This window comes from Polyodon spathula, chromosome 6, assembly GCF_017654505.1.
Source record: "Polyodon spathula isolate WHYD16114869_AA chromosome 6, ASM1765450v1, whole genome shotgun sequence".
NCBI lineage: Eukaryota > Metazoa > Chordata > Actinopteri > Acipenseriformes > Polyodontidae > Polyodon > Polyodon spathula.
In genome coordinates this window covers 16,470,395-16,490,110 of record NC_054539.1, presented here as the reverse complement: position 1 = coordinate 16,490,110, position 19,716 = coordinate 16,470,395, and the positions used below count along the sequence as shown (strand labels likewise).

At 35.7% G+C, this 19,716-nt stretch overlaps 1 pseudogene; it reads left to right on the top strand.

Annotated features, from left to right (window-relative positions):
• The first annotated feature begins 5,325 nt into the window (after window positions 1-5,325).
• Window positions 5,326-19,716, top strand: part of LOC121316653 — a 73,441-nt pseudogene continuing 59,050 nt past the window's right edge.

The following is a 19,716-nucleotide window of genomic DNA, read 5'->3' as shown; positions in this document are numbered from 1 at the left end:
AACTGAAACGGTACCCAAACTGAAACTGAACGATACCCAAAAACAAAAACAAACTCTTTCTCAACTTGTTATGGCACTGTTTGATTGAGTTGTATAAAAAGAGTATACACGTTTTACATTTCTCTAAAATTGCCACATAGATTGATGCTTCTTCTTCTCTTGAATTGAGCAATTTCTATGCCTGCTTTACGTCAAATAAATAAATAAATAAATAAATAAATAAAAAAGCAGAGACAGTGTCGTACTCAAAACATCTTGCTGAAGGGATATGGCTTTACAGAGTTCAAGAGAAACTTTGTATGTAAAGACATTTAGAAGGAACTGGATAAGCCTGGTATGTGTGATTTGCCATATGTGTTGAAATACCATCAGACGAATATGTACCAGTCTTGATCATAGATTTGTCAATAGCCATTTTTAACAGTAGTATAGATCTGGCAGTTTTCAAGCCTGTCGCATCGCCCGTGTCTCGTCACCAATTACAAAATCGCATTGCGTCTGGAATGTGGCAGCCTTTAAGATGGAAACTTATGTTAAGGGGTTTAATCTCCTTTGCTACATCAGTGACACTGAGGCAAATGTAGTACACTAGTTCAAAGTGGTAGCTAAGCTGGGTAATGTAATCCTGCAAGCACTCCTCAATCTGTAATAACCTAGATTTGTACTTCTCAGATCCTTACAAGGTATATTGCAGAACAGGCTTTATTAAATTGTGTTTAAAAACCCTAATGTGTTATTTAGTTACAGATGCAGTCCAGACTCAGAAAACTCCTGTTTTGAATCATACAAGCTCACATGTGAAATTGTCACCTTCTAAGCCTGAAGTCTAATGCTGTTGAATTCATTATGAAGACATTGCCAGTGATTTTACCATGTAATATTTAATGGCTTGTGAGACAATAGAGATCTGTAGTAGAAAGGTTACTAAAGTACATATGCTTTGGATGGGCACCTGTATAAAAATGGTTAGGGTTGACTGACACTCACAAACACTCCACACAAAACATCAGGCAACTTTAACATTTTAAATTGCAATCCAGACTGTTTCAGGTCTCCTGTCATTTTCATAAATTGTGATAAAATTTGATGTTAAAAATAATGTTTCTTAACTGCACTGAATGTTCACTGTGCCGTTGCTATGACTCTAACACACAATCTTCTCCCCCATATGAGACAGAAATTGCAGCCCCTTATAATATCTAATATGTTACGAGGCCTTTCAGAGCTCAAGCTTCAATATTTGTAATTGGTATGCTGTCAGTGCATTTCCCTGTGACTATTAACCTTAAGGACGGAGTGGTTTTCTGCCACTTATGTCTGCATCAAAGGTAAGCTTAAGTGCTGGAAACTGGAAAACATGGGCAGTCGTTCCTGACCTACAATTATCTTTTTTGAAATGACTCTTTCATCTTATTTCTGTTCAGATGAAACAGATAGCAGCTTATTTCGCTTTACTTTATTGGTAAAATGAATTTGAGAAATGCAGGAAGAAAGTACAACATCGAGAACTTTAAAATATACATTTATAAAATATAAAATTAACCCTCATAAGGTAACTTGGGGTCCATTTGGACCCTGCGGTGCTTTAGTATCAGTTATTATGTGGATCTAGTTATTAGAGTTTTGTTTCTTTTAGGTAGTTGTCAGGCACCTATCATGTTACACTATGCAAAGGATAATTCTAGTCCTGGCAGCCTGGTTGAATTTCCCAAATAGTTTTAGGTTTGGTTAGGACCCCAGGCGTAGCGTATTGGCAAGGCCCGACCTTCTCACGTTAATATCTCAGGCACCATAATAGCTAACTTCCTGGTTCAGTACAGAATTAGATCTTTCCAGTGATGTATTGTATGTCCTGAACAGACGTTTCTAAGCAAAACCACAGCAAACCGAAACTAAGGCTTGAGTCATGTGACGTGAGTCAGCACCTAAGTTTTGTTTGTTGTCTATTACTCAGTTGCTTCAACAGATAGCGTTCTGGTTTCAACGTCATTTAAAAGCTTTGTGCTTTCCATTGATGTCAGGCTTGCCCGTGTGCGTAATTTCTATCACCCCCTCATTCAGTGCTCCAGGTCTGTGATGCGCAGCAGATTGGTAGGTGTGTTCAAATGCCTGTAACTCAAAAATAGAAAGAACTTGGAACATGGTCAATATAAATAAAAGAGGAAGCTTGGGGCTTTCCAATGATATTTCACATGTCTGTGACATGTTTCTACAATAAACTATAGCCTCCAGATTACAGTGGTGCCTTCACTTGCTAAGAGACAGCTGTGCGCATTGAGCATGTTGAACATGGAAAATGAAGAATTGATGCAATATAAGATGCAAGTATTTATAGTTTTGTAGTTTTTAGTTTAGTTTTGCAAAAAAAAAAAGTGGCAGAGAAGGTATATGAAACTGATAACTGCAAGATTGCACAAAATAAAGAACAAGTACAAAACATAAACACAATCAAGCCAGAACCAGTTTACTTTTTGCAGTAGCAACCTTTAGATCACTTCAATACATGACACGTCATTTCCTCTGCACATAGGACCCTTTGCAGGTGTAGCCCACAGAGTGTTGTCCCATGCTGATTGGACCTACAAAAAACCCAGGTACAAATAGATATTAAAGAGCTTCTGTGTGGATTTTTTTTTATCTGCTTGCTTTGTAATGGAAAAATGATTCCCTACATACATTGAATAAAGCAAACTAATATCTGAAGGACTGTGCATTTTTTTTTTTTTATTTATCTAGGTCACATCAATAAACAACTATTCACTACTTTGAGATCATCTTCATTGAAAAGTAAAGGAAAAGCAAAATAAAGTGTTCATATACACATTTTCATTCAATCATTTAATCATTGTTAGTTATATGTTGTTTTATTGCTGGGGTCCGATTGGAAATAATGTTGGCATTGCCACTTCATTTACTCTCTGAAGCCATTTAATATTGTTTTTCAACATCAAAAACTATAACCCTCCTACAATTATTACTTATGTAGAAAAATATATCAGTAATTAATGAAAAACAAATATCATTTAAATCATGGTTTTTGTATATAAACCAGCAAAACAGGTACGGAATATATTGAAAATGCTTTACATAAAAGTTAAATCTGCGTTAGTGAATTAACTCAGGTGTTACCAAACTGTGAGCCGAAGCTATCTATCTATCTATCTATCTATCTATCTATCTATCTATCTATCTATCTATCTATCTATCTATCTATCTATCTATCTATCTATCTATCAAAAAGCAACAATAAAATACTAATGAAGAAACAATAAGATGCAAGTTAAGAAAAAACAATTTGGATTAAGTTTATTTACAGTGTTACAGGTTTAAAAACGTTTTTAATTTGTTTTGTTTTTTTAAAGAAATGCTCACAATGCCTAATACATGCAGGTGGGCCCTCGGGTAAAAAAAAGTTTGGGATCCCCTGAAATAATTTACCACAAAAGCTCTTCAAGATGGCCCTTGCGTTAGTTTCATTATTATATGAGGGCCTAGTGGTTGTTCCAATATTTGAGAATCCATATCCACTTATTGTTGGATCAATGGTTTTAACCAAGTCCTTTTTGCGAAAAAAAGTTGCACTTTTGAGTGAAATTCAAAATAGATGCTATGTTGGAAAACATGGCTTTGCGAGTTGTTCTCTCTCAAGTGCTTTTCCCTCACATTTGGTGGACGTGTCATGAATAATCCCACAAGTTCACCACCACAAGCTAAATTCAAAAGTTAATTTGCTCACAAATCACTATGTTGTATGGAGATCACTTAAGACTGGCTACACTCATAATTATTTTGCAGGAAGTATTTCAGGACAATCTCTGTTTCTAGTTAAAGAGTGAACATGGCTTTCAGACAGCTATATTTGCAAATTCTAGCAGAGCAAGAGAAAAAGAGGAAATATCCTGTGTGCAGAATATACAGACAACATATAAAATTCCTTGATTTGTCTACTGAAGAAGTCCTTAGTCGATTTATACATTAATTAAACATAATAACATTTTGGTTTATTTCCAAGGCAGGCATGAACGGGTTTAAGTTCAACACTAACCCCAAATAAAATGTTGTTCCTGTTATTAAGCAGTGGTATAATCAAATGCAGTTGTATCTAAAATAACAGAAGCCAGTTTTCACGTCAGTGAAATAGGCTACAATATTTGTTTTCATACAAAAATTGTTGTTTATTGAAATTAATGTTCAGCTTTCATATTGAAGCTTGTTGTGTACTACTCATTCAATAGTGAATTTGCTTCATTCAAAGTATGCTTATTTCATTTGTGTATAAAAAACAACAGTAGAGTCATAGTCCTTCTTTCGCAGCCAGTGTCATCTTTATGGCACGTAAATGGTAAAGTAATTAAATGCCCCTGGCAGTGGACTGCCTCTGTTTAGCGCACGCAAGAACGTGCAGAATGGATAAAATTGTGTTGAGAATTGTAAGAAAATGCATTTGAGAGCAAAACATTTAATGACATTTATTACTTTCATAGCTGAAGAGGTGCTGGGGTATGCCTCATCAAACCCAGCTAATGCATCTTCATTTTGCAAAAAGTTGGTGTTATAGCGAGAGAGAGTTGCGGTTGATTTCCTGTTTTAATTCATGTTAATGTACTCATTTCCGCAGCGCTGTGATAATTGCAATTTCTCTGCAACTCTTTTAGGCTTCACTCACTTGCAGAAAACATTCGCAACGCAAGCAGAGTTGAAAGAAAGATGAGAACATTCGCAAGACATTTGAATATTTGCCCCCAAGCTTGTAACTGTTTAATTCTTACAAAATTTCATCCAAATTGGATCATTAGTTCTACTCTGATCGTGAGAACGTCAAAAACTTGGTATTGACATTATGTGACCTGACCTGGAGATAAAAAATCAGACATTTCCCACAATCATTACATATGACTTAGTCTACGTGTTTGACAATGACCTCCTTTACCTACTTAGTTTGTGAGTTATGGAATGTGATAGACAGACATGACGGACAGAAAGCATCGTTTTAGTATTCTGAGCCCCGCTTTGTTGTTGCAGATATTTAACTAAGCAAACTTTAATTTTACTCTTGTTAATTAATGAAAAACATTTGACTAATTACTGTTGAACTTGTGGACTCTCAATAACATGCATGCAGAATAACAGTTGGTTGTGTGTGGTTGGTCTTCTAAGGGTATCACTGCAACGCAAATGCATTATATTGCATACTGCATATCATTTAAAACAACTGATAGGGGCACTTTTAATATTTTAAACACCCTTATTTAATTTACAACTATGTATTAACTTTCATTGCCATTGTTAAACCATCTCAATACTGTATATCATAAATGTCAGACGATGGGTAAAACGTGCAAAAAAATTCTAGCTATACATTCCTTGAATAAAACTGTTTGCTTTCCTCTCCCTGTAAGAAAGGTGTAGTCACTACAGTACTGTATACACAACTTGTTTCAGAAAATAGATACATTCTGCCCGGAGACACACTCTTTTTAAGATGAGCAAGTGACAGCAATGCAGAATTAACAAGAACCACTGAGCTCTATGGAACGTGGATATCACTAGCAACATTATTTATAGTTCCATTGAGATTATAGTAGTATGATCTTCTGCTTCATGTATATAAGTAATATAACAATGTGTATAAGTAATACGCTTGGTACTTGTGTATTACTCGTCCTCATAAAAATTGCAAACATTTATTTATATTTCATTGCATTCTGTTGTGTTTAATGGTAATAAAATAGTCTGAATTAACCACATAATGCTTCTAGATTTATATATTTGACATTACTGCTATGTTCATTCTTTGTCTTCTTGTTTTCCCAGGCGTGTTTCCTGCAGTGATCAATCTAGCTTCCATGGTGGAGATCTCTACCAATGTAAGAGTACTGAGAAACCCTCAGTAGCTTGGCCAGTAACAATCCATATATGTGGCCAATTTGCTGTCAAGACCTAATCCAAAGGGAGTATAATGTATTTTGAAATGTTGACTGCCAGTGGCTTGTGTTGTGAATTTAAAACAGGATTAACCAGCAAATCACAATTCTCAATCTCAAATAATTAAAAACAAAGAAACAAAAAATACAAACATGCAGATGTTTGATATGCTTACCATGTTAAGAAGATGTTTAATTATGCATTGGTTTACATTTGAGTGTCGAAGGCTAAAAAAATGAAATCTCAACAAAAAATTTCTAATAAATTCTGAACATCATCTTGGTGTTTGATTTGTTGATGTGCCTGAACCTAAAATAATAACAATGTTCTGTTGGGTTGCCCTTCAACATTGCCAGCTGTAAGATTTGTTATTGAGGGATTATTGATTTAGTACCATGTGATATGGGGCAAAATGGGGTCATGACTCTATGTTAAACACTTTTCAGTGAAACAACAAACTGATCATGACATTGGTGGTTTCTGGTGTCCAATTTTCTGCTTCTTCAGTGTTCATTTTACAAAACCAATAAACACTGCTATAATAACAGAATGGGTATGTCAGATGCTATTTTGACAAATGTAGTCCCTTGAATAATCAAACTGTCATTCATTCATATATAGATACAACTCAATAGACTAATGTAATGTCCAGGTAAATTTACTGATCAGTGAACCCCGAGCCCTGACGACAATACCAGCGGATACCAAAGGATCCCAATGTAACCCAAACCCAAACCATAATACACAACCACATGCACACCATACATTAAGTTCCTCACAAATATATTTTATTAACACACAAGTAAAATAATAAAACAATGCACCCGCAATAATGAGGATTTTTCAGCAACCACTATTAAACTTCCCCAGCAAGGAAGATATACCAAAACAGTATCTAAACAGTGCTAACTACTTTAATAAATATTGCAATGAATTACTGTGCCCCTTCCTATAATCTTACTGGTGTGCCCCACCTTGTCTACCTAGCCCTGTGATACCATATTGTTCTAATTAAAAAAATAAATATAATGAAAGACTGGGCTTTGCCCAGGTGGTGCTCAATACAATGATTAATCCAACGGTAACCCCAAAAATACATGATTGCCCCGTGACCCTTAACTCCAGATCTCTGATCCCACAATATCTTTATTTAACCCAGGACCAGTAATCCCTATAATATAATTGCAGTCCTGTATCACCAATGGCATTTACTAAAAATCAGTCTTAAACACAGTTCTTGCACTTCTCTTCCTTCGTTACAGTCCCGATCAATCTCCCCGGTCGCCAGCTGGTTAGTTGCCTCACAGTTCTCACTCCTTGTTCTCTCCCTCGCTACCAGCCTTGTCCCCCCAGGCCATGTCGGCTCCTCCCCTGTTACGTCGTTCCTAACCCAGCGTTCAAAGTGAAAACGAAACACTGTCGCGCTTCTCTGCAGTTGTCGGGTTCTTCCAGGGCCGTATCACCTCTCCCTATTCTCCACAGCAGGCAAACGCAAAATTATATAATTTACTTCACTGTATGAAATACAATAATACCTCCAATTGGGTTTACTGCTCCCGTAGCCGGTCTGGCACTAGCTGCCTGGCGGTTCTCACCCCTACCTGTGGATTCTGAAACAAACTGCTTGCTTTGCTCTAGTGCTTGCTCTTCCCTTCATTTCTTTTTCTCCCATTCTTTGTATTTTCTTCTTTGCTGGTGTGAGTTTTCTTTTGAAACTGCAGGCTGCATTCCTCAGGCTTTGCAATCTCCAGGATACCGCCTCAAACCCTGTTTTATAGGGCCGCCTATTACCAGCGACAGTCTCAATTTACACAGGCAGGGGTCGGTGATTAACAAGCTAAAGTATCCCCAGGGCAATCACTCTAGTAATAATTAACTCATTTGTTACACTACTCATTGACTGTATACATGTTTTGCTTTCACAATCTCCAAAAACAATATTTATATCAGTGGAATTGTAAATACCTAAAAACACGCTATATATGCACTAATGGAGCTTCTTGATTTGAATATTTTGAGATTTAACATCTTCTGATATGGACCCTCAGATATGTGGAGACCACCAAAATGAAAAACAGATGTGGCTTTTAATTACATGTAACTGAGAACAGTGTATAGTAGATGGCCAGGTCCATAACTGGATGACCCCTGCTTGGGTTAAGGTTTTCATTATTTTATGTAGGACAACTCCATTGTATAAATGATGCTGTAAATTGTATTGTTTCTATTGGCAGTGTATTTGTATTAACTTGGCCTGGTTGGAACTGCAAACAGTTCATTCTTTCAGAATTCCTTTAACTTCAATAGGTACTGTACAATCTGAAACTAATTACACTTTTTCAAGTGCCAATAGTGCTATGGAAATGTCCAGACAAGATAACAATACTAAATACATATTTAAGCTAACTGTCGTATTGCACGTTCAGTAAATCTGTGTTGGTAGTTTTGGCTTTTTCAAAGGACTTATATATCACTGCAAGCAAACAACTTTTCACTCTGCCTGTTCAAAGTAACTTCACAGCTAGTAATTAATCTGTATGTGTCTTCAAGTTTATTATTAAGCCAGGGACACACTACCAGAAGCAATAGGGGTGATGAAGGTCACAAGACAACTTTCAGTGGGTTATTGCTTTTCTCGAAATGAGAATAAAACAGGACATTTGTTCTAAACATTTCTGAAGAGAACATTTCATTGAATTGAATGTAGAATTAAGTGTTTACACAAAAAAAGCAGAATTTTAGCATACTTTTGTGTCTTTGTTAACTGTACAGCATTTCATTAATGTCAAATAACTAGATTTTTTTTTTATTTTGGCCGAAGTGCTAGATCATATACAATGAAAGCAGTTCTTGTTGTATGAAATTTATTTGTGTAATTATAGTGATAAAAATCCTATGTACCCTATGTACACTTTTTTTACTTCTGTGGGCCAGAGAACATCTGAGGTTGTGGCAGAGAGAGTAGTTAATTATTTTATTCACTAATGAATGCCGTTTTTTCTGACCTGACAGAAGACAATGTGTGTGGGGACATTGTAGTAAGCATTATGCTGACTGTGGTATTGTTCAAGCCAACTGGTGGGGTGGTGCCTTTGTTGCAGATTGAGGGCAGTCTTACTGCTCAGCGATACATTGACGAAGTCCTTGAGGCAACAGTTTTTCCGTTCCTGCAAGCCATTCCGGAAGTGTCGATTTTCCAGCATGACAATGCAAGACCACACAGTGCTAGGATTACAATCGCATGACTTTAAGAAAACAATGTCAAGGTCTTGCAGTGGCTAGCTTTTTCTCCTGAACTGAGTCCAGTAGAATATCTGTGGGACCAAATCGCCAGTGCCATCCACAGGAGACAACCGTGACTAGCCATCCTTCACTAGCTGCAGCTGCACAGGAAGAGTCTATGCATCAATGCTGCCAGGATTGTGTTAATGCTCAGGGAGGTCATACCCGATACTAACTTTGTAATGTTTTCATTTCGATAGTGTGTCACATTTCATACTATAAACTTATCATAATTTGCCTTCCTTTTGTGTGCATTTATATATATATATATATATATATATATATATATATATATATATATATATATATATATATATATATATATATATTTTATATATATATATATATATATATATATATATATATATATATATATATATATATATATATATATATATACTAGAGACCAAAGCATGTAATAGCTATACTGTTATTGTCATCTGCAGAAGTTTCTGTTTGATTGCATGGGCCATCAAATATTGTTGGATCTCATTGAAGCTGTTTGCTATAATTTGTTTCAAAGGACCAAGACGCTTATGACAACTTGCCACCGACACAGGATGCAAGGACAAGACTCACAACAAGTGCTATTTGTGGTGTCATTCACTGGTAATGCATCAACATCTATTACATTACATATTATGCCTATTACATCACCTTATGACCTGTGTTACATCGTGGATGATGTGTCACTGCAAATAATTTACATTCCAGTGCTATACAAGGTTGTACATCTGTTCAAAAAGTTATTTTTATACTGGAACATATGTATGGACTGAACAATGCAATAACGTGAACAGTGGAGATCCATACAGAAGCACTCCAGTTCCTTGGAAACCTGGGGTGGCTGTCAAGCAGCAGCCTTTCAAGCATCACACTGACTGCTTGACCTCCTGGCTGTTTTCTGCCGAGATGTTGCTGAGACGGGTTTCACATGATTTGGACAAATCTAAATACAGGTGAAAGTTTCCTTTTAATACCCAAGAGGTTTATCTCATGCATTTTGGAGCCCCAGAACTACACTATTCTGATAAACAAAAATGTATTTTAGTCTGTGTTACTCCTAAAATAGGTCCTGCATATTTTGATGTACCTTAAAATGTATGCATAATTGTCATGTTATGTGCAGAATTGAAGAAACCAGTTAGGTTTTGCCAACCAACATTAGAAAGGTACACGAATCAAGCAGTTCATTTTCTTTTTGATTACTTATGTCATTAGAGTAATAGTAATACATTGGTGCTGCATTGCAGCATAATCAAATCATTATATTTACCAGCGGAATTAATGTGTTTTCATCAAATACCAGACACTAGATCAAGGGTCGTCTACCTCTTTGTGCGAGAGCCAAACGGAATAGAAATTTAGAAGTGGTTTGCAAAGAATCAGTCGTTGCAGCAAATGAAACCCTGTACATGGTAAAACAGACACCAGGAATAGAAAAGCAGTACATTTGTGTGGATGCTACTAGTATGGTCTTTGTGTGTGTGTGTGAATGACTAAGAGAGCCTGTGGCAGAGCAAAGCTCTGCCCTTTTAAATTGGCAGGGATGGGGTTAACTTCCCCTACCTGCCTGGGTTTATTATGTTCAGGTGGCTGGGGTTGATTAGTTGATTAGGTTGATTAACGATCAATCAGCGCCCAGCCACCTGATATAAAAGGAGGCCTCTGCTTCTCATTTGGGGAGAGGGAGCTGAGGAAGCAGGTTGGTGTTTGTTTTGTGGGTTTTGAATTTTCTAAATCCAGTGAAGGCATTGCCCAGCCTGGAAACTTTATTTTTGTGAGTTTTGTTTTTGCTTTATTTGTGTTTGAGTATCTGTTATTTTGCCCTTGTGCACTTTATTTTTGTTTATTTATAATAAAATAGTTATTTTTTTGAACTGCAGTCTGTCTCTGGGCCTCTATCCACTCGCCAGCCTGCCACAGAGCCATATTTGGTCATTATAAGAGCTAGGTATGTCTATATATCACAGGCAGACTGAGAAGGATGAAATGTAAGAAAACTGAGATTCATAAATTTGCATGGACTAAACTTGTCTGTTTGGAAGACTTGGCACACAGCTTTAAAGGCTTATTGCCAATAGTAGACAGACAAATGTATGATAAGATAAAACAAATGTATTATTGTTTTCTGAAATTCTACTTTTACTTTACCTTCAGTATGCTTGCCATCGTAAGAAATGTATTCCTCAAAAAACCTAACAAATACATAACACATACAACTGCTACACAATATGCTAATATATAAGCAATAGTTTGTCAATTAAAGAAAATGTGATTTAATAACAAATAAACTGATAAATACGGGGTTAGAAACTAACAAAATCTCATCAGCATATGACTGGTACCTTTTGAAACTTGCTAGTCCTTATGTGAAGTGCCTAAGTTGGAGTCTCTAAAAATATTAGGCTTAAATTGTATTTTCCTAAAAAATAGACACTGTTATACATTATTATTATTATTATTATTATTATTATTATTATTATTATTATTATTTCACAAAGGCACCTCAGTAAATGCTCCTACAGATCGATCAATCAGCTGTTTGCACCTCGCTACTGAACGATTCTTGGTCACCTTGCCGACCAAGAAGCTCAGCCTGAAATTGACACCTATGACCCAAATAAAATCTTTATTTTATTGTTCATTACGTGTGTTGCTAATTACGAAAATGCTGGCTGGTTTGTGGAGTTGGGGGCTATAGCCTATGAGTGATTAAATAACTATGAATTCCTACCTACAATAATGAATGCACTCACGTACACATAATTCACTAGTCCCAATTTAAAGACAGTATGTTTCACTGTAGCCCTCAAGATGAAATTATTATATAGGTGTTAGCTTTTTTAATTAGCAGTGGGAGAATACCGCTTCAGCAAGCAGTAGAATCTGCCAGAATTGACTGAAGCTGAATCTACTAGGTTGGATACTAATGATAGCATAAATAATACAAATGCAAAAGGAGGGAAACGCAGATCTTTTCAAGAAAGTTGGGAGACTTTGTATAAATGGATTTTAACCCCTAATGGAACGAAAATATATTTGAATATATTGGCATATATTGTACAATACATTTTTAATATACTACAGTATATTTCTCAATATATTTAAATATATTTTCATTCTATGAGGGATATGTGAATGATCGCTTTCCAGTTTGTCAGAGGTGCCAGTGAATGTTACTTTTTAAACACTGCAATAACTGTTATGATTGTGATAGTTCTAGCTCTGTGACCCCTCGTAAATTAGGCTCTTTATTTTGGAATTCAGAGTGAGTGGTACAAGAATAATATATATTTCTGGAAATGCTGAGGTTTCTCCACAATTTAAATACCGGTACTTAAGGTTATGCAATTACAATGGCACTATATTACTGTATTGGTATAAGAAAAGGGGTGTTTTAAAAAAGGAATTTCAGTTTCCAATCACTTAAAATATGCTGCTGATGACGTAAACACCAAGCTACTACAGACAGCAAGTCCCAAACTTTAAACATTTACTAATGTTTATATGTAAGAACTCAACTTTATTATGAATATATTGTGTTATGTTTTAAGCAACACACTGCGATAATGTTCATCATGGTAATTGTTTATTTATTACTTTGAAAATGTTTAGTAAAACATGGTTTATTTTTTTTTTATTTTGTTACCACAACCAGTTCCCTTTGCTAATCACATCTTCAAGTCTTTTTTTTCTTTTGTGGTGGGGGGTTGCAACCCTGTATAAATCTCTACTTATTTTTTTTTTTTTAAATGAGCTTAAATTTGCTTCAAAATAAGATGCAACGTGTTTCAATAAAATCAAATGCCCAATAAACTTTGCATCCTGCACAGAGGGAGAACACAAACAAAAAACATCATTAAGTGGGGTTGGCTTTGCAGGGGAGATGAAGGGAGGTTTCAGGTCTGAGTGACTGTCTTGTAAGCCTAATGAATGCTTATTTACCACATTATGTAAATTTAACAATTTTTAAAGTGGAGGTGCTGAAAGCCATTGAACAAAACTGTAACCCCTGTATATAATGGAAGCCATGCAAAGCCAAGGGGGTGCTGTCGCACCCCCAGCACCCATAGTTCCAGCGCCCTTGACTGCAACACCCCATTGGAAAATTGACTTTTCCTGCATTTTTTTTAATGCAAGACTGAACATGACAGTACATGTGTACATTTATTTTAAGTACTCGCCCAGAGGACTACTGAGACATAGACATCAACTAGTTCTCATTAGATTTAATTTGATTTGGGTGAGCATGAGTTTCTAACCCTCCTTTGGCTTAATGGAATCAAGCAATAGGGTTTTATTAAAGATAAACTACTAAATTAGTTATTGCATATAAGAATGCATCATTCTTGTTTCAAGGCAATAGACAATGATCTTTACAAGGAGTAGAGCTTTCAAAAGTAGTTTGTTAAGGGTTGTACTTCGACACTTCTGAATGTTAAGTATGTGGGAAAGACGCTGAGTGTCTGGCACAGTTCATGCTGCCGCACATTTTATTAATTACTGTCAGTTATTTAGATTCCCCTTTTACAGGCAGCCCAAACACTAGTACAGTACTTAAAATACAGGGTTGGCTTATCAAGGGATTTATCTAAGGAACCTTAGATTTATGTAATTACAGTAAAATATACTTTTCACTACATTTGATGCATAATAATAGAAGTGTGGCACACAGTTCTATACAAAAGACTGCTATGTCACACATGAATTACCAGGTCACTTTTCTTCCAACCCATATTAAAAAGATGTACCTCAGTAGAATGGACTCATCACTACATGTGCTCTGTACACAAGCCAGTACAACATGTGGAAAGCAGGATCGCCCCTCCCTATGTTTTCCTGGAAAATGAACCCAAAGAACCTTTCCTGTATGGAATAATATTCTATTTCAGGCCTTGAAAGTGATTAAGGGGTTTGATGGCTTAACAGCTATTGTAGTAAAGAATTATAATACCATATTACGTAAGATGAAAGCAGAAAGAAGCAAGCGTTTTATATTATGGAGTATGCGGAGCAAATAAATGAGTACTACCACTGAATAGAGGGGTTTATAAAATAATACACCCTTCTAAAGGTTTGAATGCAACATTGGTCTAAAGCAAAATGTGGATATGACAGACCCCTTCTTTTGGTAATACAATGAAGTTTAGATTAAAACTGAAAATTGAAACTTAAAGAATGCTTTAGAATCTGTTAGACAAGGAAGAGCGAGTGCTCATGTTTTAAAAAAAAACAATCACTCAAGGGTTATATAATTATTGAATGGACCTTTTTTTTCATTTTCTCGGCAATGCTAAATTTATTGCCTATTAATTACTTTTTTTCCACATTTATCAAATGATTTATTAAATAAATACAAACACCAATATACCCACCTGTTTTCTTAAACCCACCATTGTTTCAAAATGGCATTTGTTTTTCATAACTGTAGAGTATCTTTGGTCGACGATGATCTTAAGCTGCTGTCTCAGCTTATTCAATGGATGCTTTTTGATGCTCTCTGTTTTGCTCACAGATGAAGATAAAACAGTTTGCAAATCTTTACAGACACCGTAATAATTTAGATGAATTCCTTTTCAGGTGTTTCCTGGAGAACAGCCACTCCCTCAGTTAGATGGGCAGTTTCATAAAAAGTCAACCTTTTGTAAACGAAAACTCTTAATTGAATCGGTAATTTGTTATTTATTTTTTTCAGTTGGCAACATCAGTGTGTCCCTATGCACAGCCAAACCTGTTGCATGGAAAAAGAACACATCAACCTTGCGACCTGGTATATCACAGGGTGGCTTGCAGTTCAAACATGCAAGAAAGAGATACAATGCAGAAAATTATGGTATTTAGAGACAAAAAGGGAAGAAAGTACTAAGAAACACAGAGAAATACAAATCTGTCAGTATAAAGACGCTTACAATAGCACCAGCAAAGCGTGTCATACAGTAATTATCTTACCTAAACCAACTAAGGGGTAGATTGGATCAAGCTATGAGCAGCCTAAGTAAGCTACTGCTTTATAGTTTTAGAGCATGTTATAGTACCATGGCATCCACCTGGATTGCATCAACCATTTATTTTTAAGGGTAAACACAGATATGATATTGATACAATCTCAGGTTCATGAAATACAGCCTGTGGGGGATATTGGTTGATCATACTATAAAGTAAGTTTAACACAGCTGCATATAAAAATATATATTTGTTAAGGCTGCTGTTCCATTGTACTTGAAGAAAGTGGTTTATGCACTCCATTTATAAGAATCACTGATACAAGAATCAACCGCATATAGTGATCAAAACCACTGGGACAAAATCATTCCTATTCTATCCAATGTAAAATACTCCGCTTGTAAGAATCAAACAATCTGCTTATAAAAATAATTTCAGGGAAAACTGACATGTAATACGGTACTTGAGCGAGTGCAATGAAGTGTACAGCCAATAAAGCTGTTTTTGAATTTGAATTCATCACACCTCGCGTGATTACATCTACGTAGCATGGATAGTGCAATGATGCAGGAAACGCTGCATTGTTTGTAATCAAATGTGAGTGCATTGTGCAGGTATGTTTTTTTGTGTTCTCCATTTGTGAAAATGTGTTTGAAACGTGAATACACATTCATTGAATACATATTGAGTATAGCAGTGTTATTGTGTGATATGCATGTAGAGGGAGTGGGATTGTGGTGAGGGATCTCCGCTTAATGAAAAACTGAGATTAGCATCACAACTGAAAATAAGTAAGCCAAACCTAAAATACTGTACTGTAATGTCATTTTAATTCAAAGACCATTACACGTAACATCGCATAACAGTTAAACTTGGCACCCTGACGAGACGATCACCTCAAGTATACTGTTGTAAAATAGGATTCTGCAGCCTTGAGTAAACAGAATTGTGATCATATAACAAGCTGCTTACCCATGAGAACTTTTTTGATGTATTGTCCTCAGTGATTGAGCACCATTGACTTCTATATACTATATTTAAACTGCTGGTGGCATGCTTTTGCTAATTGTAATGCGACCGAGGACAGTGTAAATTATCAGGCTGGAGTCTTGATTTACAGTTTTAAACTGGCGTTGGTTTTATTTCTTACACTGCGGTGGCAAAACCGCTAATAAAACAAACAAAATAAAGCTAGCTCTAGCACTTCATGTGGAACAAACACTAGATTTCTTATCTTAGTTGTGGTCTCTTTTTGTTACTTCTGCTTCCTTACACCTCTATATCCCCATCACAAAGCTATTGGCTAAGCCGTTTCTATTGAGGTGTTATTAACTTTAACAAGCAGTTAACCAATTGACTTATCCATGGATGGCGATACCTTCTAACCTTGGCAATACTTTGCAATTAGACACTGAATGGCTTACTCGCTTCAATATCTTACCCAGGACAGGACCACCATCTTATACCAAAGATAATGATGTAATATGCACCTCCTTCTACTTTAAAATGCACCCATTAGAAAATGGAGAAATAACCTGAATTTATACTGACTGAACAGAAGTTATGAATAACTTGCAGATTCACTTTCGAGTCACTGTAAAAGCCTATGCATTATTTTATCAGAAATCATATAGACTTTCAGTACTGTATGCAATTAACAACTTACGACAATAAAGGGTTTATGATTGAGTGTTTAATGTTACATAACAACATTGTAAAATTCTGCTTACACAGTATTAACATACAAAACTCACACAACACGTGTGTCTAGAAGGGTTATAAGGGGGTGAAATGTTTTTTTTCCCCTTGAAAGATTTTATTAATTCTAGCATCTACGGAGCAATACAACAGAGTATTTGCATCTGTTCTTTTTAAATATATTCCTGTTGCTTATTCCCCAAAGTAATGAGTTACTTTAAATGAATACAATCATAAAAGCCAAACTGCTGATTTGTGGACTTAACTTTGAATTAATTATGTTGCGATCAGGATATTGGCAAAATATCCCAATTTGCATGCCAGTGCAATATTGAAAAAAAAAGAAAGAAGTTATGCTATGATGTCTTATAAAGCCATTTTGCACTTCTAAAGACATATTGTATAACAAAGTTAAGTCCCACAAATGATTTAATTAAATTTAGTGAAACTCATAGACAAACCCTCTTAAAGAGTTTTCTTTTTCTTCCAAAAATGGTCAGTAAAGATTAAGCTTGGAATTCAAATAAGTGTGAAATTAAACATTACATGCTGTGAACCTGCTCACCTCGTTTTAGTATTCTTTTTTCCCCTTCTTTCAAAAATGATCCAACACACAGACTGACAGTTAAGCAATTTTATGCACGCTTTTAATTTTAAACAAAACAAAACAAAATAAACATCTAGTTCTTATGAGCACTTCTTAAACATAAGCAGGTCCCTGACTACCTTGCAGGACAGCTAAACTGTTTACCTGTCATACAAAACGAAATACTCAGTTTCACACAAATTACTTTTGCAATACGACGACAAACCAGTCAGGCTCTCCACACAGCAGCAGCCACTAGCAGACTGACTGCTGTCCTTATATACTTGGCAGTTGGCCTCAATTTGCAATAATGAGACCTACTGCCATAACAATAAAACAATTAACAAATAATCCAATTAAACAATTAAACTTTTTACCCTGTTCTTGCCATAAAACAAATGTTTTTACACTTGCAGGGCCCCATATAAAATCAAAACTATCAAAGCTTATGATTTATTATTCATTAAGGTATGCAGAAACGGTTACTACCAATTAACAAATTCAACAACAATGCATTTCTACAAAAAACAACATGTTAATGCTCAAAAAGTATACAATTCAACATCCATTAATGAGATATCTCTTCCGGAACTGTGTAGATGTGTAAGTAAAACCTATTGTAACTCAACAGTGAGTAGAGGCTGGGTGGGGATGATGGCTCATATCAACAGATATACAAATACTGTACTGTAGATGGTATGGTGCAAGCTATATTGAGGTTTTAGCTGTTGTAATTCAATGGCCACAGCAATTAACATACTCGAGCTTCAGACCATGTTATGATATGCTGGAATAGAGCATATGCCAGTCAATGCCTGAGCCAGACCACTGCGGAACTCGCTGAGCCACTTCAGCAAGAGTGGAACTATAATTGCTCTTGAGACACATATGAGATTCCCTCCCATAGAAGCTGTGAGTGTAGCGTGTGCACCAGCTGTTTTGGTGCCACTCAATATTACATTTCACTTCACCTCTGTGTTATAAATAATGGCAATGTGAATTTGAATTGGGCACTTTAACTATTTCTGCATCAATATACTCCTGGTTTCCTTTAAATAATCATTATATGCTCATCAAATGCATGACACACACAAGGCAACAGAAATGAAGAAATCAGATGTAGAATATTGTTACAGATCTGCTTTTTATGTGTTAAAAAGCAGTAAAAAAAAATAAAATAAAAGCCACTTCTGACTCAAAACAGGAAAGCATACTGTATAATATTCAGTGGAGGCAGAATTATGTTAACAAAAGTTGTTTTTAGTGAATCAAGATCTGGGTAGGCTTATGGACATACTACCAAGAATGGCATTGGCTCCCTAGCCATTCCCCAAATGGTGGCTAACAGTAGAAAGTATCATTTATCAGAAAACCACTGCTTTATACCACTGATTTGTAATATATTTTCATTCTATTGTATACAGTATTATTATTCTATAAAAGATATTTCATTTGGTGGCATACGGCATGCAAAAGCTTGCCCACTTCATCATGAGTCCAAGGTTAGTGTACTCTGTTTTGTGGTAGACAGTGCCTTTTTGTAGCGGTGGTAAAATATTTAGATTGTAAAGATTTATTTTATTCTTGATTTTAATAGAAATTTTTTTGTAAGTGTGAACATAACATTTGTGGAGAAAGTTGTGATCGATGCTGTCCTAGTTACAACCAAAAACCCTGGCTGGAACATTTCTCACCCGACGTGTGAAAGGAAGTTAATCATCAAAAAATGTGTATTTTTATAATTTTTTTAAATGTTTTTGTCAATGATTTTGTTGATTACTTTTAAGTTCTTTATTCACCACCTCTGGTCAACATTTCATCACCTGACCACCATTATGGAATGGAAGTTAGGCAAGTTGAGGAATATCAATATTTCAATCTAATAGCTAATAAATATTTGATTGGTTAGATATCACTGGAGGTATCTTTCAGTGCTTCAATACAGAACAATCCCCTTAGTAATGGTTTGTATTGTAAGGCATTCCTTTAATCAATCATTTCCAAAACAAACTGCCAAAATCCATACTTGAGTCATGGGCTGACTGTTCTCTAAAACATACTGTGGAATTCTTTGTTCACAAAATGTTATTGTCAAAGGGAAGTCTGAAGAGTACATCTATAATGAGACTGTAGTGAACAAAAAGCAGAGTTTAAATATCAATGAGGAATATAAAGGAGGTGGTGTGTGCCTTAAATGTATCAGCAATACTGCTGGAATAAATTGTGAGACCTGCACCGATGGATACTTTAGGCCAAATGGAGGTAAAGTGTTCAATCTT